Here is a 25,311-nt window from a genome sequence, read left to right on the forward strand (position 1 = left end):
AAGTTCTGATATTCTATTACATAATAGGATGACTTACAATGTTCTGTGTGTTCTATTGAAATACAAGAGGGTAGGATTTTGGATGTGTTCATTATAAAAAATTATTGAAAGGATAAATATATTTACTCTTGGTATTGTTCAATGCACACATAATGAAACTTCACAAGCACTGTGTAAATATGTACAATGTGATGTCTATTTCTTTTAATACAGTTTTCAAAATATGTTTTTTATCTAGAGCAGTATAGCAGACTAGGCAAAATTTGAAGAAAGGTGCAAAATATATAATTTCATGTAGAAAGATATTTTGAGGAAATGGAAGAAAATTTTAAAAATCATGAGCAAAAACTGAAGCAAAAAAGAGAAGATAAAATATTCTTTATGAAAGTAGTGCTTAAGATAGGTCTATTTCGGTTGCACAAATACACTTTGGTTGCCATATCATGGCAAACTATGAGAGATAGTGGTAGGGATAGATACTAAGTTTAGAGAAAGATACTTCCTGATACTACCTGTCATTTTAAAAATATTATATTCTCTCAACCTGACAAATGATAGGCTCTGTAATCATTCTCCTTTCTTTAGGCAGTTGGGTTATTTCTGGCTACTTTCAATTATAATGCTGTTGCACACATGATTTGCAGCCTATGGAGTGATTTCTATATTTTTCAGTGTGTATACTTGTAGTTCAATTATTTTGTGACCTTCCTGGGAAAATCAAGTTTATGATCATTTTGCAAATTCCCTGTTTTTTACATGCAAACTAGCAGTCTTTTGTCATAGTTTTCTATTTATTATATTTTAATCTGTAATTTAAAAATATATTTAATTCATCCTATATCAAATGACCGTTATTAGCCAAAATATTTTATTTCATTCTTAGATAAAAATTATATAACAAAATTGTATTATTTGACCTTTTTGAATTATATTGCTATGAAGCTCAAATTATGGATTTAAATCATTCTTTTACACCCTGACATCTTCATTAATAATTATCAAGTAATGAGTCTTTCATCTGTTCTATTTGGCATTTGTTAAAGTTTTATAATAGTCTGATTTCTTTCCCTGACTATTCATTTATTTTTCTGTGTTAAATACTTTGATTTAGGTAAGTTTTATTTTTAGTGTAAGTTAATATCATAGAAGATCCTTAATGTAATTCTTATATAATTTCACCTTGATTATTTTTCCAAATGAATTATATCACCACTTTGTAATACTATCTGTGGGGAATTTTCTGATATGCCACTAAATGATAGGAATCAATGTACACTTTAAGTTATCTTAACCAGGGACATTGCCTAGTATTTCCATTTATTTCAGTCTCCCAGTATTTAGTTTTTATATTTTTGCCATGTGTTCCAATGACTCTTACATTAGGAACAAAATTGTTTGCTATAGGCTTAATTTATTGGGGTTTTAATTTGAATTGTTCTCTCAGTGTATATCTTTACCAGTGACACTACTGTATGACAATGGCATCTTCTGTGCAGTAATAGTGTAATATACATTAGGTGCTATACATTATCTTTACTCCTCCCCATAATGCTATGGGATGAACTCATTACCTCTAGACTCAGATGAAGTTCCTAATGTCGGAGTGATTACCTATTCAAGGACTGGTTCATATTGGAGCCAATATTCAAGCTTATGTCTGTTTGCCTCCAAAGTAAATTCTTAATACTGTTTCTCTTAAGAGTACTGTTGGTAGTTCTGCTATACCTCATATTACAGCTTTTCTGAACTGATTTACAAGTTGAAGGTAACATCAGAATTTTTAATGGAATATTATTTATTTATAAGGCAAAGTTATTAAGAGAGAAGGATAGGAAGAGAGAGGGAGGTGGGAGAGAATCTTTTATCTGCTGGTTCACTCCCCAAATGGCCACAATGCCCAGAGATAGGCTGATCCAAAACCAAGAGTGCAGGAGCCCAAGTACTTGGGCCAACTTGTACTTTTCCAGGTGTATTAGCGGGGAGCTGGATTGGAAGTGCTACGGCCTGGACTGGAACAAGTGCCCTTATGGGATGCCAGTGCCACAGGCAGAAGCTTTACCTGATAAGCTAGCCCCAACATCTGAGTTTTCTTTTTTTCTGTTGATTTTGTAATTTTTCTTTTAAATTTTATTTAAGTTACTACAAGTGTCATGAATTTCTTATATACAGATTTAGGAACATCATGCTATTTCTCTCCCTACCCTCTCTCCAGGCCACACTCCAACCCTTCTTCCTCCTCCCTCTCCTATTCCCACTTTTAATTTTTATAAAGATCTATTTTCACTTAACATAATGATCATAAGGGTAACCCTGTACTAAGTACATGGTTCAACAAATAGTATGAACTAGAAACTCTGTTCCTCAAAAGAGATAAGAGCTGTAAACAGTCATTAAATCTCAAAATGTCTATTTCACTCTAATACATTATGTTTTGGGTACTCTACTAGTTTCCCCAGATCATGGAAAACACATGACATCTTTTTGAGACTGGCTTATGTCACTAAGTATAATGGTTTAGTTGCATCCATTTTGTTGTAAAAGAAAGCATTTCATTTATTTTACAGCTGAGTATAAATGCATAGTGTATATGTACCCTAATTTCTTTATCCAGTCAACATTTGATGGACATCTGGGTTGATTCTTTATCTTAGCTATTGTGGATTGAGCTGCAGTTAACATGATGGGTACACAGATCACAATTTCATGCACTAATTTCTTTTGGTTTGGGTAAATTCCCAGTAGTGTGATAGCTACATCATGTGGTAGGTCTATATTTAAGATTTCTGGGGTAGATCCATACTGTCTTCCACAGTGGCTGCACCAGTTTACATTCTCACCAATAGTGGATTAGGGTACCTTTTCTCCACATCTTCTCCAGCATTTGTCATTTATTGATTTCTTTATGAGAACCATCCTAACTGGGGTTAGATGGAAATCTCATTGTGGTTTTGATTTGCATTTCCCTGATGGCTAGTGATCCTGAGCATTTTCTCAAGTGTCTGTTGGGCATTTGAATTTCCTCTATTGAAAAATGCCTTTTCAATTCCTTTGTCCATTTCTTTACTGGACTGTTTGTTTTGTTGCTGTTGAATTTGAGCTCTTTATAGATTCAAGATATTATTTATCAGTTGCATAGTTTGCAAATATTTTCTTCCATTCTATTTCCTCTTCACTTCGCTGTTTCTTTTGAAGTACAGAAGATTCTCAGCTTGATGTAATCCCATTTGTCAATATTGGTTTTGGTTGTCTGTGCTTCTAGTGTCTTTTCCAAGAAGTTTTTGCCTATGCAAACATTGGTCTTGCAGAGTTCCCCCAATATTCTCTAGTAATTTGATGATATCAGGTCATAGATTTAGGGTCTTTATTCCATTTTGAGTGTTTTTTTTATGTAAGGTTTAAGGTAGGGGTCTAGTTTCATACTTCTGTATGGAGAGATCCAGTTTTCCCAGCACCATTAGTTGAAGAGAATGTCCTTGCTCTAGGGATTGATTTTAGCTGCTTTGTCAAAAATGAGTTTGTTGTAGGTGTATGGATTGATTTCTGGAGTTTTTTTTTTTTGTTCCATTGGTCTACACATCTGTTTTTTGTGCTAGTACCAGGTTGTTTTGATTATCACTGCCCTGTAGTATGTCTTGAAATCAATTATTCTGATGTCTCTGGTTGTTTTTTTTTAATATAGAATGCTTTACCTATTCGAGGTCTCTTGGTTTCCATATGAATTTTAGCATAATTTTTTTACAGCTGAGAATATCACTGGAATTTTGATTGGAATCACATTGAATCTGTAAATTGCTTTTGATAGTATGGACAGATTAATGATATGGATTCTTCCAAGCATGAACATGGAAGATTTTTCCATTTCCTATGTCTTCTATTTATTTCTTTAATGTTTCATAATTTTCATAAGAGATCTTTGACATCCTTGGTTAATTTTATTCTAAAGGATTTAATTTTTTGTAGTTATTATGAATGTGATCGATCTTACAATTTCTTTCTCAGCCATGGCATTGTCTGTGTATTTAAAAGCATTTATCTTTTGTGTTAATTTATCCTGCCACTTTACCAAACTCTTTTACGTGTTCTGTCAGTGGAATCTGTTGGATCTCATATATAGAATCATGTCATCTGCAAACAGGGATAGTTTGACTTCCGCCTTCACAATTTGTATCCCTTTAATTACTTTTTCTTGCCTAATGGCTGTGGCTAAAACTTCCATGATAGTATTGAATAGCAGTGGTGAGAGTGGGCATCCTTGTTTGGTTCTGGATCTTAGGGGGAATGCTTCCAGCTGTTCCCCATTCAATTCCCCATTCAACAGCTAGTCCCCATGCTGGCCATGGGTTTGTCATAAATTGGCTCAATTGTGTTGAAGAGTGTGCCTTCTACACCCAATTTGCTCTTGGTTCTCATCATGAAAGGATGTTGTATTTTATCAAATACTTTCTCTGCATCTTTTGAAATAACCATATGGTTTTTGTTATTCAGTTTGTTAATGTGATGTATCACATTTATTGATTTGTGAATGTTGAACTATGTCTGTATACCAGAGATAAATCCCACTTGGCCTGGGTGAATGATCTTTCCAACGTGTTGCTGGTTTCGATCAGCTAATATTTTGTTGAGGATTTTTGCATCTATGTTCATCAAGGGTATTGGTCTATAGTTCTTTCTCTGCTGTGTCTCTTTCTCATTTGGGAATTAAGATGATGCAGGCTTCATGAGAGGAGTTTGGGAGGATTCCCTCCATTTCAGTTGTTTGAGTAGCATGAAAAAAATTGGAATTAGTCCTTCTTTAAATGTCTGATAGAATTCAGCAGTGACGCTGTCTGGACCTTCAGCATTGCATCATCTAATCATTACATAGTGCTCTTCTTCATCTCTTTTAACAGCTTTTGTGTTAATATCCATTTTGTTTGATATTAGGGTGGCTATACCTTCTCTTTTTCTGTTAGCATGGAACATCTTTTCCCATTCTTTCTCTTTCAGTCTGTGTGTGTGTCTTTGTTGGTGAGATCTTTCTTCTAGGCAGCAAATAGATGGGTCTTGGTTTTTAACCCATTCAGCCAGTCTGTATCTTTTAACTGGGGAGTTAAGGCCATTTACGTTCAATGTTACAATATATAAGTAATGAATCGACCCTGATATTTTCCCATAAATATTCCTATTGTTTACTTTGGATTTCCTTTGTACTTTTACTGGGAGATTTTCTGCCTTCACATTCTTTCAAAATTATGGCTATTTTTCTTTATTTCCGTATGTAGCGCATCTTTAAGCATCTTTTATAAGGCCAAATTGTGACAAATTCTTTAAATTTCTGTTTGTTATGGGAGGTCTTCATTTCACCTTCATTCATAAATGAGAGCTTTGCAGAGTATAGTATTTTGGTTGACAGGTTTTTTCTCAAGACTTGGATTATGTCTCTTCATTTTCTTGGCCTATAGGGTTTCTGATGAGAAGTCAGCTGTGACTATAACTGGAGATCTCTGGAAGTAATCTGGTGTTTCATGCACATTTTAGAACATTTTCTTTATGTTTTACTTTGGAGAGTTTGTTGTGAAGATATGTTCTGGTCATGTCTATTAGGAGTTCTATGTGCTTCTTGTATTTGGACATCCCTTTCTTTCTACAAATTGGAGAAGTTTTCTGTAATTATTTCACTAAATAGGCCTTCCAGTCCATTCTCACTTTCCACACATTCAGGAACTCCTAATATCCATCTGTTAGGTGGTTTGATATATCTCATATCTGCAACATTGTTTTTAAGTTTTCTAATTTCTTCTTTTTTGGTCTGAAAGATTTCAAAGATTTGTCTTCTAGCTTGGATATTCTGCCTTACCAAGTCTGTTTTTAAGCCTTCACACTGCATTTTCATTTGATCTATTTATGTCTTCATTTCTAATACTTCATATTTATTTCTCATTAAAAATCAATTTCACGGGAAAAATTTTCATGACATGTATAGATTTCTTTAATTTGTGAATTTGCTCCTGATTGCTTTAGAGTAATCCTGTGACTAATCTTTTGAAATCCATATCCAGCATTTCATCAATTTCTTCATCTTCACAATCTAACATTGAAATGTTGTAATTCTTTGGGGTGGTCAAGTTGTATTCTGTATTCTTGAATTTCTTTGTTCTTAAACATTTATGGAGATACTTGGTTTTTTCCCTGTGATGGCTTTTATCTTTGAACTATGCCTCTATGGCTTAGTGGAGTCTCTGCACTTTCAGCGAGTACCCTGAGGTATGTGATGAGTGTGGCCAGGGAGCTCTAGGCATTGTTCCAGGGTGGGGCAAGTAACCAGGGTAACACCCAAGTTAGCGTGGTAGATCTCCTCTCATTAATACAAGGGGGGAATGGTCATCTCCTCTCCTCCAAGGTGATCAGTATCCATGTGTTAGCCCCTAGTGGGTTCAAAACTCACCTGCACCACTGTGTGAACCACAGATGATCTGTGTGGTCCTTAATCTGAGCATGGATCCCGCTGTAATGACCTACACTGGGCAACCAGGGAGTTCTTAGTGTGTGGAGCCACACAAAGTGATTGCCCAGAGACCACAAGCTACAGCCTGTGCCCTCTCATGCTGTCAGAGTCCCCACAGTCTCAACCTACAAGGCTTCTACCACTGCTGTGTGCAGAGGGTCAGCTCCATTCCACCAGCCTGTCTGGTCCAAAGAGAGACATTCCCTGAGCCAGCTGTCTGTGGGTGCTCCTCCTATGTGGCCTGAGTTGCAAAGCCTGTGGTATATTGGGACTCTGGGACTGCCTCACAGACTACTGTGGGTGCCCAGCCCCCTGTCAATCCTCTCAGCAAGGCTCAAAGTTGGTGGAGAACACAAATTTTCCCCTCTGTTAAAATCTCTGGATCTCACACATACACAAGAGCCACTGGCTGAATGTTTCTCTCCCTGCCATTGCTACCAGTACTGCTAAGAAGGCATCCTGTCTTAGCCAGATGCTGTGCACGTGCACAACGGCTTCTGCAGCTGCCACTTTTACTCATAAGTGGCACCTGTCCTCTCTCAGCCCGGTTCTGCTGTGGGGAGGGCAGGGTAGGGTGAGAGAAACATGATGCTCTTTTTACTTCCATACTCATGCCATGCTCGCTCTCCAGCTACATCACCATGGTTGCTGCAGTCTGACCTCACCTCTGTCTCCAATCTGATGCCCTCTCTGGCTCATGGCTGCTCTAGTCATGTTTTGTGTCTGTGTTCATGCTGTATATCCACACCTTCCACACAGGTCCCAATGTTCTTCTTCTGTAGAATTTGCATTGCAGTTTTCTCTCCAATTCTCCCCTGAAAGTGCACTTTCTACACTATTTTTTAACTATTTATCCCCAGCCTTGTGCCATATGTCATTTTCTATCCCGCCATCTTGGAATCAAGCATCTGACTTTTCTATACATAAACTGTGAATTAAAATTTCTCATATTGCTTATCACATAATCCTTTCAAAATTTATTTTTGACTTGAATTTGAGAAAGAGAAGCAGGGGCAGAGAGAGATTGATTGATTGATTCTTGGAATCTGATTACTTGAGCCATCACCACTCAAGCCAGATACAAGAATTGAACCCAGGCACTCTAGTGAGGGATGCAGGCATCTTAATTGTTAGCCTCAGTATCTGCTCTGCCTAAACCCTTTCTTATTGAATAGGTATCACTTCATGTTTCTGGTAATGGGCTAATTTGAAGTAAAGGTGAAGAAAATAATTTGACTTTTCCCTCTAAAAATGTTATTTTTAGTTAATTTCAAACTGACCCAAAAAGAAAAAAAAAACCTGCATACATAATATGTTCCTTTATGTAGATCCATTTAAAAATTTATTTTTACCTCACTTTAAAAGTAGAGAGAGCTCTTCCATCTCCTGGTAAATTCTGCAACCACATACAACAACCAGGGTGTGGCCAGGCTAAAGCCAGGAGTCCTGAACACAATCCAAGTGCACCATTTGAGTGTCAGGGGACCAAGCTCTTGAGACATGATTTGCTGCTACTCAGGATGTAGATGAGCAAGAAGCTGGATTGGAAGCAGAGGCAGGACTTGAACCGGGAAATCCAATATGAGATGCCCAGGCCACATCTTAACCTCTATGCCAAAAGTCTATCCCTAGATTCACTTTTTTTGAAATATTTATTTTATTTGAAAGGGAGAGGCAGAGAGAGAGGTTTTCCATCTGCTGGTTCCCTTCCCAATTGGCCTCAACTGCCAGAGCTGCGCTCATCTGCAGCCAGGAGCCAGGAGCTTCTTCCAGGTCTCCCACCTGGGTGCAGGGGCCCAAGGACCTGGGCCATCTTCTACTGCTTTCCCAGGCCATAGCATAAAGCTAGATAGGAAGAGGAGCAGCTGTGACTAGAATCGGCACCCATATGGGATGCCGGCGCTTCAGGCTGCTGCTGTGCCACAGTGCCGGCCCCTAGATTCACTTTTTTTTAAGCATTTCAATTTTAATTTAAGATTTAAAACATTTTGATGCATTTGTTTTATAGTTTACCCTACACACATGTGCACATGTACATTATATTTTTTGAACTATTTGAGAATAGCTTACATACATAATAGCCCTTCACTCCATAATGTTTCAGTGAATATTTCCCAAGAACAAGAATATTTTATTACATTTCTATGAAGCATTATCAAATTCAGTAACTTTATTGTTGATAATAATGCTTTTATTTAATCTATAGTCCTAATTATATTTTCCTGATAATGTCTTTTAAGGCAGTTTTTCTCCTTCTGGAGCAATATTCAATTCAGAATCATATTTTATGGTTAATTTTCATATCTCTTCAGTTTCTTTTTAATCCTTTTTTGTTTTTTTTTTTTGTTAATACCTTTTGAATAATACAGTTCAATTCTTTTATAGAATGTCTTTTAGTTTTTTTTCTGATATCTTTTAACATGTAGAATTTATTTCTGAATATCTGGCTAGCATATACTAAACTTAAGTATATATAGTATATGCTAAAGTCAATTGTTCTTTTCAGGATATTGTATCTAGACGTACATGACTTTCTTTTTGCTGTTGATTGGTGATAATCTTGGTTAAGGGGTTTTCTGATTTATCCACTGTATGGGCACAGTCTGCATTTTCATATATTATGTTTTATGACTTATATGATTTTCTTCAATGTCACAATGTTCACAATGTCACAAGGATGATTTTTAAAATACCTAAATGATTAAATTTGCCCAACATGTGTTTTTCACTTTAATTCATGTTAATCATCAACTCTGATAGAAGAAACAGTAATTCTATATTTTAATATTATTGTTATATTATCAATTTTATTATCTCTAAGTCTAAAATATTGTAGAATTTTACTAAGATTCTTTATTTTAAAGGACTTTACCTTTTATACAATTAACACGTAAATATTGAATCCATTTCAGTGTTTTGAGCATGATCTTTGGTATACTTTTCTTCACTCTTATCTGCTCTGGGAAATTTCTCAGCTTCATGAGTCTGTAAATTAATTTTTACACAATCAGAATAAACATATTTTAGCCATTATTTCTTCTCTTTTCTTTGAGACCACTATTATACATATGTACTGTTATTTGATTTTGCCCCACAGTACTCTAGAGTTCTGTCGTCTTCATTTTGTGCCTCGGTCCTTCAGACTGCAGAATTTTTCATTTATGTTCAACTTCACTGGCTCAGGATTTCTGTTAAACCTGCTGTTATATTCATGCAGTGAATTTTACATTTAGTTTATTGTTCTGTTCAGTTGTAGAGTTTCTCTTTGCCTTTTAAAATAGCTTTCATTTATCTCCTGAGACTATCTGTTCTTTCATTATAGTCATGTTTTTCTTTAATTTTCTGAACATTTTTTTTAGTTCTTTGAATGCATTTTAATAGCTGACTTAAAGTTGTTATCTGCTAAATGCAAAATTCATGCCATCTCTGGATTAGTTTCTTTCAATGGCCTTTTTGTTACCATGTATTTCATCTTTCTATAAATCTAGTAATCATTGATGGCATACTGGAAATTGAAACGAAAAAATTTCACTTTGAACCTGAGCATTCAAGGGCTTACATGTTATTAGGCCACAATTTTAAATAATTTAAGGTGGGGATGGCATTGTGGTGCGGCAGGTTGAGGTGCAACACCTGCATCCTATGTCAGAGTGCCAGTTCAGTTCCTGGCTGCTCTGGTTCCAGTCCACTTCCTGCTTTCGCACCTAGGAAGGCAGCAGATCAGGGCCCAAGTACTTGGGTCCTTGACACTAATGTGAGAAACAAGGATGGAATTTTTTTTTAATTTTTTATTTAGTAAATATAAATTTTCAAAGTATAGTTAATGGATTACAATGGCTTCCCCCCCATAATTTCCCTCCCACTCACACCCCTCCCATCTCCCGCTCCCTCTCCCATTCCATTCACATCAAGATTCATTTTCAATTATCTTTATATACAGAAGATCAATTCAGTATATATTAAGTAAAGATTTCATCAGTTTGCACCCACACAGAAACACAAAGTGTAAAATACTGTTTCAGTACTAGTTATAGCATTACTTCACATTGGACAACACATTAAGGACAGATCCCACATGAGAAGTAAGTACACAGTGACTCCTGTTGTTGACTTAACAATTTGACACTGTTGTTTATGGCGTCAGTAATCTCCCTAGGCTCTAGTCATGAGTTGCCAAGGCTATGGAAGCCTTTTGAGTTTGCCGACTTCGATCTTATACCGACAGGGTCATAGTCAAAGTGGAAGTTCTCTCCTCCCTTCAGAGAAAGGTACCACAAGGATGGAATTTCTGGCTCTTGGATCAGCACAGCCCATCCTTGGCTGTTGCAGTCATTTGGGGAGTGAAACAGTAGATGGAAGATCAATCGTATGCTCAGTCTCTCTGTCTCTGTCTCTCATTCTTCCTTTCAAATTAGTCAGTCTACCTTTAAACAAAAAAGCTAAGATGTACTGAAAGGTACTCTAACTTGTCTTGACCCAACCTCTGAACTCTCCTGCAGATTCTGTGAAGACTAAGTTTTAGGCTTTGTTAGGGTAGAACCTAGGATACGTCTTACTGCAGTGTGTTATCACTACCCACAAAGTGTGCCTCATGAAGCAGCCAATTTCTCAGATGACTGCCTGGGGTAATAGGATGTTTTAATGAGTCTATGTCACTCTGCTTGGCATGGACTCCCATATCCACTGTCACTGTTTGACCTCTAATATCTCTAATGTAGTCTTAACTTGTAGCAGCAATTCTCTAAAAAGCCTCGTGTGTTCTTGCCTAGCACATGTATAGCTCAATCTTTGACTACAAAGATATAGGGAATACTGCTCAGAGATCTGAAACCCATCTTCTGAGCAGTTCTTTCATTTCTGGCTCTTTGCCTTGCATATTGCATTCTCTTCGGCTCTCAACTTTGATCTCTGCATTTTAAGTGGACCAAGTCCCATGATTTGTTTGGATCCCTCCCTTCGCTGAGGTTGGCTAACTTATCCCAAGGAGAAAGAAGGGAAAATTCTGGAGCTTTCCCTTCACTCAAAAAGTACAGGTTTGTGCTGCAAGTTACACATGTTTTTCCCGAAATTCCCTGTTACATGTTTTGTCCAACTCTATTGCTATTTATACAGAGTGACTTAATCCGGGACAAATTTTGTAGCCAGAAACTAAATTTTCTTATGCCTTCTTTCTAATTGAATTTTTGTTTTCTTTTCTCTCCTCTCTGCTGGTTTTAAGTTAATATACTTTATTTCTGTTATTTTAAATTACCCTTAGAATCTTTGCTTGCTTTCTTATAGCCTAAATTTATTTCATCTCTATTTTCTTCTCTTGAGCAATAAAAGATATTATAACCCCAATTTAACCACCCACTTCATTTTATGGCACAGTAATACCTTGTTTTGTTATTTATCACATTCAACATTCTTAATCTTATTTTAAATACATTTATTATTGATCAAGTTCACTCCATGTTCACTAAATTCCCCTCCCGTTTTTATCATATGTAACTCTTATCTGAGATTATTTTCTTCCCCAAATCCTTTGTATATTTTTTATGTGGGTGCTTTGATCATAAACTTTGCTTTTATATATCTAAATGTATATATTTTAGTTTTGCCTTCATATTCTGGTTTGGGCAGAGTCTAATTGATGATTCTCAATCCTTAGACTTTTCTGTAGTCTTCTGGCATCCATTGCTGCTTTGAGACTGTGTTTCTGATCTATTTGTAAAACCCTTCTTGGTAATTCTCTTAGTTTGCACATGCTACAGTCACATTTAAGATGAAGATTTTCAGTCTTGTTAGTTGAAATCAGAAAATAGGAAGATAGGACAGCAAAAAATAGCTGTTCCAAGATGTGATTTAGTGGAACATCAGCCTCATCCCATAGGAAGCTTTTCAACCTGTGGGCACCACAGAACTATTCCACGCTGATGCAAGACAACCAAGTGTCCTTTGGTGTCCTGTAGTTAGTAATACTTGACTAGAAGCTGTGCTGAGAGGGAGAATGGAACTTCTGGGACATTCCCAGTGAGCAGAAGACCATTATCAAGAGGATGTGCATGTGGGTCCTCAACCCTGGCAAAGGGGATCCAAGCAGGGCTCCGGTGCTCATTCTATTTCTAGCTACTTGTACGAGCCCTTTGTCTTTGTTTTTCTGCAAGTTTACTAGTACCTCTAGGTGTAAATTTCTTCTTCTTGATCCTGTTTGGAAAGCACTGTTTTCTGGATCTATTATGGAAAATTTTGGGCTAGTGCCTTTTTCAATGTTGCCTCTCCTAGACAGCACATTTTAAGAATGATGTCTTAAAATTGTTGGCCCTGCTTGCCTTCCTTGCCTTGTCCTAGACATGGCCCTAGCCTTGATATTCTCTTTCCTCTCTTCTCTAGGGAATCAGATTGCTCATAGATTAGAATCTTTTTTAAAAAAAAATTAAATATTTTGAGAGGTAGTTACAGAGAGAGGGAGAAATGGAGAGAAAAGTCTTCTGTCCACTGATTCACTCCCCAAATGGCCACAGGAGCTGAAGCTGGGTGGATCTGAAGCCAGGAGCTAGGAGCTTCTTCCAGGTTTCCCTCACAGGTACAGGGGCCCAAGCACTTGGGCTACCTTCTGCTGCTTTCCCAGGCCAAAGCAGAGAGCTAGATCAGAAGAGGAGCAGCCAGGACTTAGAACCAGAGCCCATATGGGATGCCAGTGCCACAGCGGGAGACCTAGACACTACACCACAGCACCAGCCCCATGTTAGAACTTTTATTCTCTCCTCCACCTTTGTATGTCTACCACTTTTCCTCTCTACATTGTGTATTATGTATTCCAGTGTATCTTTCATTTTGTTTACTCTCTGAAGTTGTGTCCAGTATATCTTCAATCTGTCATAATTTTTATCGAGATTGTAATTTTAATATTTTTGAATTTCTAGAAGTTATTTTTATTAAGATTATAGTTGATTTTTATATCCTATTTTTTAGTGTTTTAGTTTCCTGTCTTACATGTTTATGGATTTTAAGCACATTTGTTCTATGTAGTATACCTGATGCTGCAAAATCTGTATTCCTTGAAAATCTAATTCTACTGTTGCTTCTTAGGGCACTCCTTTATGAAGGCCTGTTGTCTTGTGGATTTTATTATATTGGATTCTGAGATGTTTCTGATTTATTTACAATACTAAGATGAGTTAAATTCCTTTGGAGAGAATTTAATTTGCTATTTTTAATTTTAATTTTAATTTCTTTGCTTGAAGATTTCCAGGAGTTACAATCATATAAAGCAAGACCTAAAGGCTGTAGAGGAAAAAATATAGTTTATGTGCTTTTTGATTTTCTTTTTCTCTACTCCAAGCTGTGAGTGTCACAGGTAATTCCTGCCTTGTCACTTACCTGTTAGAAGGTATTTTTTATTACCAAAACTTTCAGATTTTGGAGCATTTTAAATTCCAACTTCCCATCTTTTGCAAGCCTGGAATATCATTCACTATTTCCTGTGAGGCTATTAAGATCCCAGTATCCATAAATACCATCAGTAAATACATATGATTTTTGCACTCATCTGAGGACTCAAAGTAATGACACTGCTGTCTGCTTTAAAATCCAATCATTCTCACTGGTTCAGTGGCATAGGCAGTTGATGGTAGCCACACTAGGCTTCAGATTCCTTGTTAATAAAATGAGGGTACTTTTGTACCCTGCCCTGAAGGTTGATATGGATATTGGGTATTCAAAAGGACAACTCAGAATAATGACTGATTTACATTTGGCTGTATTAATTACCTATTTTTAACATCACAATAGCAAGAAGGTTGCACTTTTAAAATACTTTGAGCTTTTAAAAATAGTTTAAATAAAAATGTTTCTCAACGTAGCTTTATTGAGTCCATGTTGTTGCACAGTTGCCTATTCAAAACAGTTTTGGCTATTTATTTGAATATACAAAAGGGAGTAAAAAAATGATTGTGGGAATGAAACTATCCTTGAAATTAGTGTCCAGTATTTCTCTATGGGTTCTGCATCTGCAGACTAAATCAACTGCAGATCCAAAATATTTTGGAGGGGGGGAAACTCTGTACCGTACATACTTAGACTCTTATTTCATAAACAATTTAGTGTAATAATTACCCAGCATTTACATTCTATTCTGTATTACTAGTAATCTAGAGTTGCTGTGTACTGGAAAATGTGCATAGGTTCTGTGTAAATACATATAAGAGACTTGCACAACTACAGATATTGGTACCCACAGCGGTTCTAGAAGAAATCCCTTGTGTAGATACTGAGGGACAAATGTATTTCACTCAAACCAAAGTTGTCATCAGCTGACTAAATTTCTCATTATTGAGAAATGAAATGCAAGCCTAGAATTTAGTTATTCCTAGCACTCAGCAGCTGAACATGCTTGAACATGAGATTTGGCTTTGTTGTAGTCAGTGTTTCTGCCCTTCCTCGGCATAGCTTCAGCATACATGTCAAAATGCCTGGGCTGGGCCTGGCTTGTGGTGCAGCAGGTTAGGCTGCTGCTTGTGACTCCAACATCATATATCCATGTGTGGTTAAGTCCTGGCTACTCTGCTTCTGATCCAGCTTCCTGGTCATGCACCCGGGAAGACATAGAATGATGACCCATTTGCTTGGGTTCCTGTCAGCCATGTGGGAGACCAAGATGCAGTTCTTGGATCTTGGCTTCTAAATGTCCTAGACCTGACTATTGTTGCCATTTGGGGAGTGAATGAGCAGATAGAGAGTGGATGGATTCTCTCTCTCTGCCTTTTAAGTAAATATGTAAGTAAATCTTTTTTTTAATCCCTATCCCTTGACCTTTATCTTTGTGGGCTTTCATAATTGATGCTTGAACTTGTGTAATTGTAATTCAGTGAAGAAAACTTTTTTTCTGTATTATTGCTTGTAGGTAGAGACAAATACATGTCTATTATATATCTTTTTTTTATTTGTATTTTCTTTCCATAGTTTAAAGGCAGACACTTCTAAATACCTGAGGTTCTAGTCCTTTGTTTCATGTTTTTCTTTTCCTGAATAATGGTTTCATAAACTAATAAGCAAAACAATAGAAATACAATGAATCCATATTTATCTTGCAAAAGAAAATCATTTCACTGGCCTTCAAAACCTGACTGGATAACTTGGATAATTCTTGGCTAACACCCAATTAAAATTATCAAATGTTTTTACTGTTAACCACTGTAGAAATATGCTTTCAAATTGAATAGCCATATATTCTATGCTAAATTACACACACACACACACACACACACGCACAACAATGAGAGCCCTCTTTTAAGTCAAAATAATTGGAAAATTATTAGTGGTCCTGGGAAACACTAATGTTCTATCCCCTGCCCCTGGGACTGTCTTAAAGGGTCAAGTCCCCAGTTACCATGCCTGCAAATGCGAATGAATGTGTGCAAATTGAAGTTTGTTTCTTCTTGATCATCTTTCAAGTCAGGGATCATCCAAGAAAATTATTTGTGCCTTTTTTCAAAGTCTGTAGACAGATGAATTGGAATTTCAATGTGTCTATAGTCCTTGAACATTTAATTCACTTAAAAATTTTTCTTTAAAGATTTATTTAATTTTATTTGAAAGAGTTACAGAGAGGTAGAGACAGAGAGGTCCTCCATCTGCTGGTTCACTCCCCAGATGGCCGCAATGGCTGGGGCTGCGCCAGTCCAAAGGCAGGAACCAAGAGCTTTTTATGGGTCTCCCACATGGGTGCAGGGGCCCAAGGACTTGGGCCATCTTCCACTGCTTTCCCAGGCCATAGCAGAGAGCTGGATCAGAAGAGGAGCAGCTGGGACTAGAACCAGCGCCCATATGGGATGCTGGTGCTTCAGGCCAGGGCTTTAAAAGTATATCATGCATGTGGAAGAGTGAACAAATCTTCAAATATTAAGTGTGCAGCTCTTTTTTGGGTGGGGGGACAAAAAGAAGACCCAACATCAGGGTCAAGAAAGAACATTTTCAGTCTCCCAGAGGATCTCTCTTCATGTCTTCCCATTATTAAAGGTTTCCCGTCACATTTTATATCAACACATACAAATGCTCCTGCACTTACACTGGAGTTACATGCCAATCAACCCATCAGAAATTGAAAACATTGAAAGTAGAAAATGCATTTAACACACCTAACTGACCAAGCATCACAGCTCAGCCACACAGGACGTTGTCGAGTGTGGCTGTTTCCTCTGTGATTGCCTGGCTGATCAGGAGATGCAGCTCCCTGTCCAGCATGAGAGTAATATGCTGCACATTGCAAGGCAGAGGAAATATCAAAATTCAAAATTTGAAGTCCAATTTCTACTGAATTGATCACTTGTGAACTATTGCCATGACCAAAAAATTCTACATCAAACCATTGTAAACTGGTAACTCTATTAGATTGCTGATGCTTACTTAAAATACTACAGACTGGGTAGATAAATAGCAGAAATATATTACAGTTCTGGAGGCTGCAAGTCCAAGATCAAGGTGCAGCAGGGCTTTCTCCAGAGGCTGCTGTCCTTGAATTGCAGATGTTTCCTTTTACAGCCTTCACTAGCCTTTTATCTATACCTTTACATACAGCTGTGTCTTTTAAGGACACCAGTTGTATCAGATTAGAGCACCATCCCAATACCTCACTTAACCTTATTTACCTTCTCTGAGGACTTATCTTCAAATACAGTAACATTAGTGGGTACCTTCACTGTTTTACTTTTGAGACAATGCTATTCAGTCATAACAAAATACTATCATGCAGTATAGATATTTGCAGATAATTTCTTTTCAATTTTTTGATAGTCATCCATGTTCATCTATATTTCATTTTCCTTATATGTATAGCACTTCATTGTATGGATATGTTAATTTTTTAATCCATTTTATAGCTTAATAGAGATTCAAATTGGTTCTTACTGTAATTAGTGCAAATCATAACTCCCATACATAGTTTTTGGGAACCATAGCATACCTTCATTGTGGCTTTAAAACCTAATTATGGAATTTTTCAACATAAGAGGTGGATATGTTCAACTTTAGAGGATACTACCAACCTGTGTTACAACTCATGTCAATTTCCACCCCTATCATCAGGGTTTAACAAAAACATTACTTATATTACTTGTTAACTGTTGCTTTTTAAGTCAGCCGTATTTGTTTACATGTAGCAGTGTCTAATTTTAATTCATATTCCAAATGATTAGCAAAGTTTAGAATGTTCATCAAAAATTGGAATGCCCTGTTTATATCTTTTACTCATTTTTCTATTGTTAGCTATTTGCGTATTGATTTGTAGCAGTGTGCTTTATATATTCTAAATATGAGTTATCTGACAAAAGTATTGCAAGTTTCCTTCTGCACTATGTGGTTTGCCATTTGGTTCTCTACTTGGTATATTTTGACAAACAGAAGGTTTTTAATTTAAACTCAGACTTATGTATTCCCTCGATGGATACCACTTAAATACTGTTTAGGAAATTTGTTTTCTACCCTAAAGGGAAAGACATTTTATTCTAATGCTTTACTATTTATTTTCCACATTTAGCTATAAAACCCTCTAGAACCGATGCTTATACATGGAGAAACCAAAATTCACTTTGTTCACCCAAAGGAATATATGTAATTGATTAAGAACAATTTAGAAATAAATTGCCATTTCCCCCATGCTTTACATTGTTAAATTCACCATAATTTTTTTTTTAGATTTATTTGAAAGAGTTAGATCAATCTTCCTTCTGGTGGTTCACTCCCCAGATGGTAGCAATGGCCAGAGCTGGGCAGGCTGAAGAATGGAGCCAAGAGGTTTACCGGGATCTCCCATGTGGGTGTGAGGGGACCCAAGCACTTCCTCTTGCTGCTGTTCCAGGTAATTAGAGAGCTGGATCACAAGTGCAGCAGTCAGGACTAGACCCGTCACCCCTATGGGATGCTGGTGTTGCATGCAGCAGCTTTACCTGTTACGCCATGACATCAGACCCATAAATTCACCATTAATTTACTGCCAGAGTTTCTGTGGGCTTGTTGCTGGACTCTTAATTTAATTCCTTTTATCTTTTTATCTGTCTTTGTGCTGATTACTGTCCTGATAGCAAAACTTGTTGTAAAGGTTTTGCAATCTGGTAGACTAAGGACTCAAGATTTGTTTTTATTTAATGTTGCTGTGAGTAATCTTGGCCCTTTACACTTCCTTGTAAATATTAGCTTGTTAATTTTTACAAAGAGTAAACGAATGAGATTTTGATTGTGATTATACTGAATAGTTGAATCAATTTGGGGGGAAATGACATTTTTGGAATATTCAGTCTTCCAATCTGAGTTTAGTTTTTCATTTTTCTGATTTGTCTAATGTTTTATAATTTTTGGTGTAAAGATCATAAACATCCTTTGTTAAATTCTGAGCATTTGAAGTTTTTAAATCTATTGTTTAATTTCTTTATTCGTATGGTAGTATAATTTTGTACAGTGACATTGAATTCACTAATCTGGCTACAATTATTGTATTTTACTATTAACCTTATACTATTCTGTAGGCTCCTGTGAATCAATATCATTTTTTTAAAAAAAATTGTTTGAGTGGCAGAGTAACAGAATAAAAGAGATCTTCTGCCCTCTGCTTCACTCCCCAAATGCCTACAAAAGCCAGAGCTGGGCCAGGCTGAAGCCAGGACCCCAGAACTCCATCTGGGTTTGCCCTATAGGTAGAAGGGACCTAACTACCTAAGCCATCACCTCCTGCCTCCAGAGTGTGCACCAGTAGGAATCTGGAATTGGATGGGATGCTATCTTCCCAGTCACTGCCTAAACTACTGTGCCACAACACCTGCCCCTGAATCATCATTATTTTAAGTGTATTTCATTACTCATTAAAATAAATGATTTTCCTTGATATTTACCATAAAATTGGATGTTTTATTTTGAAATAGCAATTGAACAAGTTTAGCATATTTATAGAAATAAAAGCTGCAGTATAGAGTGTAGGTTAGTGCTTTAGCAATTGAGTAGACACTACAAAATAGGAGTTACTAACTCCTCTCTGCTTTCATATGCATAATACGCTGAGAGAATTGGTGTGCCATTCTTGTGTTTAGTTTCCTCTTCTATAAAATATTTAGACAAATTTTAATTTCATTTAATCGTAGATGAAAATCTGACTTTCTATAGCTGAGCTTTGAGCCCTATTTTTCTTTTTAGAGTCTTGTGATTCTAGGAATAATGAGCTGCTCATTGTAGGGGAGGATTCTAAGTAGGGTCAAGCTAACTCAGCACCCCCATGTCCTTTTATCACAGTACCTGTGACTTCTTTCTTCCCTGGACACCATACATTGACTGGGAATAACAGAATTCTATCTTGGGTTCATTTTTTTAGATACTTCCTTCCTTTAACATCCCTTCATTGTTCCCAAGTCATGTTAGGAGCTGATTGCTGGCTTACACTGAGAGTCATGAGGTGTCTCCAGTCTGTATCCTGAAAAGTAGTCTTCTGGTCTTAATGCCCTTACCTCCATACCACATTCATGCAGGAGTTTAATTTACAGACAAGGGAAGTGAGAATTTATATTGGATACCCACCCCCCAACACTGTCCTTTTCTCCACTCAACTCTTGGGTCTGTGGTAGTTCAATCTCCCTTGCATCATTTTCTCCACTTTTAACATTGTGAAACTACATGGTCTAGTTCTCTAAGCATGACTTCTGATATCTTAATGGCAACTTAATCATAATTTAAAAATGGTTTTCTGACTAGAGTAAGCTTGGCATTTGAGACCTTTATCTTACTATGGGTCCAAAATTCTTGCTGGATGTCAAAATTTAGACTCTTAATTTATTTGTTAAAAATCCTAATCTTCCTTGAGGAAAATGCTACATCTGGCAGTGAGGTGAGGTCACACAGAAATGAAAGCATTACATTTGGACATATTTCCAAATAACAGCATCTTTCTTTTATGAAGTTATGTCAGCCGTCCTGTACTTTTATTCTATGCCTCTTTTCTATGTGACATACTTCTTTGCTGAAATGTTCTTTAAATTTGTGGTAGCAATTCAACCATGAGCTATGGTATATGCAACACAATATTCTCTTATCTATGTTGATATTTAATAGTTAATTAGTACTGCATTTACCAAGAACCTTCTTCATGTATGCAAATCATTGAATTCACTAAAGGGAATAGATGAGACACGTAAGATAGAGAAACTTGTTGAGGACCTTAAAATATAGTTAGGGAAATATGACAGCACACGACAATGTGAGAACACAATATAAATTATAGGCACTGGCTGTACAAGGTCAGAGAAAGATAAAATCAATGGAGTCCAAAGAACCTGGGGGATCACTTTGGAGAGATACTGGAATTAAAGCTTTAGCAGGGTGGTAAATTTGAAAGGTACTGGAAAGCAAGAATTGAATGACAACCAGGATGAACAGACATGGGGTTAGAACTGGAATAGAATGTGGTAGCCACTAGGCACTTTGCTTGACCGAGCAGGAGAGATTGTATTAAAAAACAATGTAAAATGCTAAAAAAGCTTTTTAAAAACCTATATCCAGTTGACATAATATACAAGTTTTATCTGCTTTCCCCATGGGTCTCTTAAAGCGCAGACTGGAAAACCAATATCACAGGATGTAAATTGGAAAATTTTGACCCTTGAAGCAGTACCTATCAGATACTAACATGATTTATGAACTAGATCACCTTGTAGAAATTCCTTAGTAGGAAAATGAAAATTGGTGAGATAACTCCTACATTTCTAATTCAAAAGGGCTGTGAAAGCTGAAGATTAAAGGAAGATTTATTTGGACTGAACTGAGAGTGTGCTAGAAATACCCTTAAGGAGGGATGGTGTGGGATGTTTTGCCCCTCAGTGTTAGAGGTGCTTCAAGGAGACATGGTGGAAAGATTAATAGTTGTCCCCTGAAGGTAGGGAGCGATGTTGGAGACAGTGGACTGCTTCCTGTTGAATCTAAAGGTCTAGGAATGAGCTAGTAAGCAACTAACGGCAGAGCCAAGTAAAGTTGCTAACGTGAGATTAGCCTATTTTTCAGGGATATTTAGTTTCCACTGTAAGAGGTGTGGGCCATGAATGTGAAAGAGCTGTAGTGAGATTGCGTTAGGTCCTTTCCTTAAGGCTGCCTACCAGCTGAATTGGTCTCATCAAGTAGAATCTGAAGGTATCACTTAGGGCTGTCGATGTAGTGAGGCAAGTGAGACAATATGACCCACATCAAGGACAGTAGAGCTGAATGGTAAAGGTTCCCAGGAAATATGGGATGGGATTATCATGGAAGAAGCTGGAAAGCACCCACAGGGTGAGAATCAGCTTTTTAAAAAAGATTTACTTATTTATTTGAAAAGTAAAATTGTATGTAGAGAGATCTTCTGTATGTTGGTTCACCCCACAAATGGCATCAACTACCAGGACTGTGCCAGGCCAATGCCAGGAGATTGTTCTGAGTCTCCCATGTGGGTCCAGGGGTCCAGGGACTCAGGCTGCCTTCGGCTGCTTTCTTAGGTGCACTAGCAGGGAGCTAGACCAGAAGTGGAACAGTTGGACTTGAACTGATGCCCATATGTGATGTCAACACTGTTGCCCTGAAAATCAGTTTTAAACAGATGCAGACCCAGAGAATGTGCTCTCTTAGTTCGGCAACCAAAATTAAAAACTTTCTTCTCAATTTGCCGTTTTTTTTTTTTTTGCACCTTCCATTTTTCTTTCTGCTCACATATTCTAGAGGAATTAGGATAACTAGCTGGGAAAGAGAGACCCAGGAAAAGAAGAGAAAACAACCTTGAAAAACCATTAACTATTGGCTTGGTCCTATCTTTAAATAAGTTTTCTATATGCAACTATTCTAATTTGTCAAGTGAGAATGTAGCAAGTTAAAGGAACTATAAGGATACTTTAAGCTCTGAGAGATTGGGGTCTGGGTAGAGACTTGATTCTTTTTAATTTTTTTTTATTTGAGATAAGCAAATTTAATGTAATTCATATATACAGATTTAGGAACATAGTGATATTTCCTACCCTCCTGCCCATGCTCCACCCTTCCTCCTCTCTTAATTTTATAATATTCTACTTTTAGTTTACTTTATACACGTAAGATTTATTAGCTGAAAAGTATTTTTAGATTTCTATGACTATTGTGACAAATTATCACAAACTGGTTGCTTAGAACAGGAGAAACTTATTCTGTCATATCTGGAGCCTGAAAGTCCAAATCAAGGTGTTGCCAGGGTCTTGCTCTTCTGAAAGCTGTGGGGGAGAGGGAGTGGTGAGAATCTGTTCCATGCCTTCCCTTTGCCGTGGTGTTGCTGTCATTCCTGGCCATTCTTTGGATAATAGATGCATCACTCCAATCCCTGCCCTGTCCTTTTCACATGTTCGTTCGTTCTCTCTCTCTCTCTCTCTGTGTGTGTGTGTGTGAGGGAGAGAGGGAGAGCGATGATCTTCAACAGAAATTCTTTCTCTGTGTGTCTTTTTTTTTTACATGGACAGTAACAGCAATATAACAGCACTTATATTGGATTAAGGACCTACCCTGCTCTAGGATAGTCTCATTTTAGTTTACACCTTAATTGCATGTGCAAAGATTCCAAATCCAAAAAAAGTCACATTTCAGAGGTAGCAGAGTAAGACTTCAGCATATCTTTTTTGGGGTATAATTTAACCCACCACTGATTATGCATATTTTGGTCTACTTGATGCCTTTGCCTGAAATTAGAAACTATTGCTGGTGTGCATCGAAGTCCCTTCCTAAATTTTTTATTTCTAAGACATATATGCTGTACTGTTTCAAAATATTTAAGGTTCTGAGTCTAAAACAGCATTTTTAAACCTATCCCTATCAGAGATTCAGCTACTGTTAATGCCTCTGTATTTTGTCCATTTTCCTCCCAATGCTGCGACTAGTCTTTGTTTCTCTGACATGCTCTTAGCACTTTAATGAGCAGTTGAAGACACACAATGGGCACTGCATTGGACTTCACATTAATCTGGTCTTCACGTGTTTTTATGTTTCTGTTCGTCTCTATGCATTGTTCTGTCTCCCTAGAAACACATGTGCACACGTACTTGCCTGCCAGATTATGTCTTTCAAAATACCTCTCTTTTGTGAAATTTTCTTAGACCAAACAAGACTGAATAGCAGCCACATGCACCTAATCAGGTATTCTGATTGACGTTTTTAAATCTCCCTTTCCTGACTGCAGAATATTTTTTTCAATACCTCCTGCTGCTTCAACACATTACATGTTCTTTAAGGATGGTATGTTCACCAATTACTTGAAATAATTATCCCCAGGTGTGTTTCCTTCTCTACACTGTGCTTCTGCCAAGTCTCTTATTGTGCATTGTTTCTCTTCAGTCTGTCACATACCCTTGCTTATTGTAAGGCCTTGCCAGGTGCTTTCTGAATGGAATGGAGTGTTCGTAAGAGTAGATATGGCTGGTGGCTTTAAGTGAATCTTGAAGTAAGTATATCAGTATATCAAATCTTCTTCGAAGGCTTCTTCAAACTCAAATGCTTAGCAAAATCAAGGGACAGCCCTGCAGTGGAGTGGCTGATGGCTCTCTTCATGCAATATATTCAATATATATTCTCACCCACCTACCCAAAAACCTGAAATGGCTGTCATTTCCTTTGTCATCACAAAGTGTGACTGCACTAGCCATCTTTGTGTTACTACATAAAATATCTGAGGCAGTTAACTTTTTAAGGCAAAAGGTTTATTTAGCTCACAGTTTCAAAGGTTAAAAGTCCAAATGATGTAATTTAGGCTCATTGAACGCTGCCTGGCTGCATCAACTCCTGGTGAATGGCAGATAGCATGACAGGAACTTATGCAGGAGTAAGCAGTGGTTACATCTTGAACCAGGAGCAGATAGAGTATGGGTGGGCCTAAATTCACCATTATAAGAGCACTCTTGTGGGAACTCAAGAGGTCCCTTGAAAACTTCTTTCAAAAAAACATCCTCCTTCTCCCCGCTGTGACCTAAGGACCTCCCACTAGATCCCATCTCCCAAAGTTTCCACCACCTCCCAGTGGCACCACCCCAGGGGCCAAGTCTTCAATTACAGAGTACTTGTGATGGTTATGTGGAGGGGGGAGGGGAGAGAAACACACCCAGTTAAGCCATATGCAACCTGTAGTACTGATTAACAGAGGCAAATTACATATTGCCCAATACGTTGTGATTTAACCATTTAGGGCAGTGATTATCAATGGGGTTATGAGATTTCTTTTAAAAGGAAAACACTGATAATAATATTGATAATTATACTGTGTAACACTTGTTAGTTCTTTGCTTGGTACTGTGCACATCCTTTATATTAGGTCTATGAGGTAGAAAGGATTATCACTTCCATATTACAGATGGAAAATGAAGCTTTGAAGAGTTTAATTTAGTTGCTCAAGATCACACAGCTAGTAAGATGGTGTAGTGATTGCTATCATATGACTATTCTTATAATGATTACTATAGCAAATTAATCAATCTTTTTTTAACTGTTATGTCTTCAGTCGAATAACTTTTTTTAGGGAATGAATTTAAAATTCTTACCTATCTATGTGACAGGCCTTTCTGAAAAGCTATCACTAAGACTTGAATTTCTTATCCTCCAATCTGAGAATCCAGATAATGATGCAATAAAATCTTTTATAGGGTACTCCTCATGATTGTTATATGCTAAGGGAGGGAATAAGATATATTTTCATAACTTCTGACTTCTATAAAGCACTTTCCTCCTTGTTGCAGCATAGAAAATCTCTGAAATTACATCTCATAAGGAGGGTAATCTGCAATTATTTACAAAGTCATCCTACAATATCTCATTTTATCACTTTTGTGGAAAGACCC

General features: G+C 37.1%; 1 protein-coding gene across 28 annotated transcripts in view; it reads left to right on the forward strand.

The window, feature by feature from the left end:
* Positions 1-25,311, forward strand: part of INPP4B (inositol polyphosphate-4-phosphatase type II B) — a 906,112-nt gene that overhangs the window by 138,713 nt on the left and 742,088 nt on the right. The window lies entirely within an intron of this gene.

This window comes from Oryctolagus cuniculus, chromosome 8, assembly GCF_964237555.1.
Source record: "Oryctolagus cuniculus chromosome 8, mOryCun1.1, whole genome shotgun sequence".
Lineage (NCBI taxonomy): Eukaryota > Metazoa > Chordata > Mammalia > Lagomorpha > Leporidae > Oryctolagus > Oryctolagus cuniculus.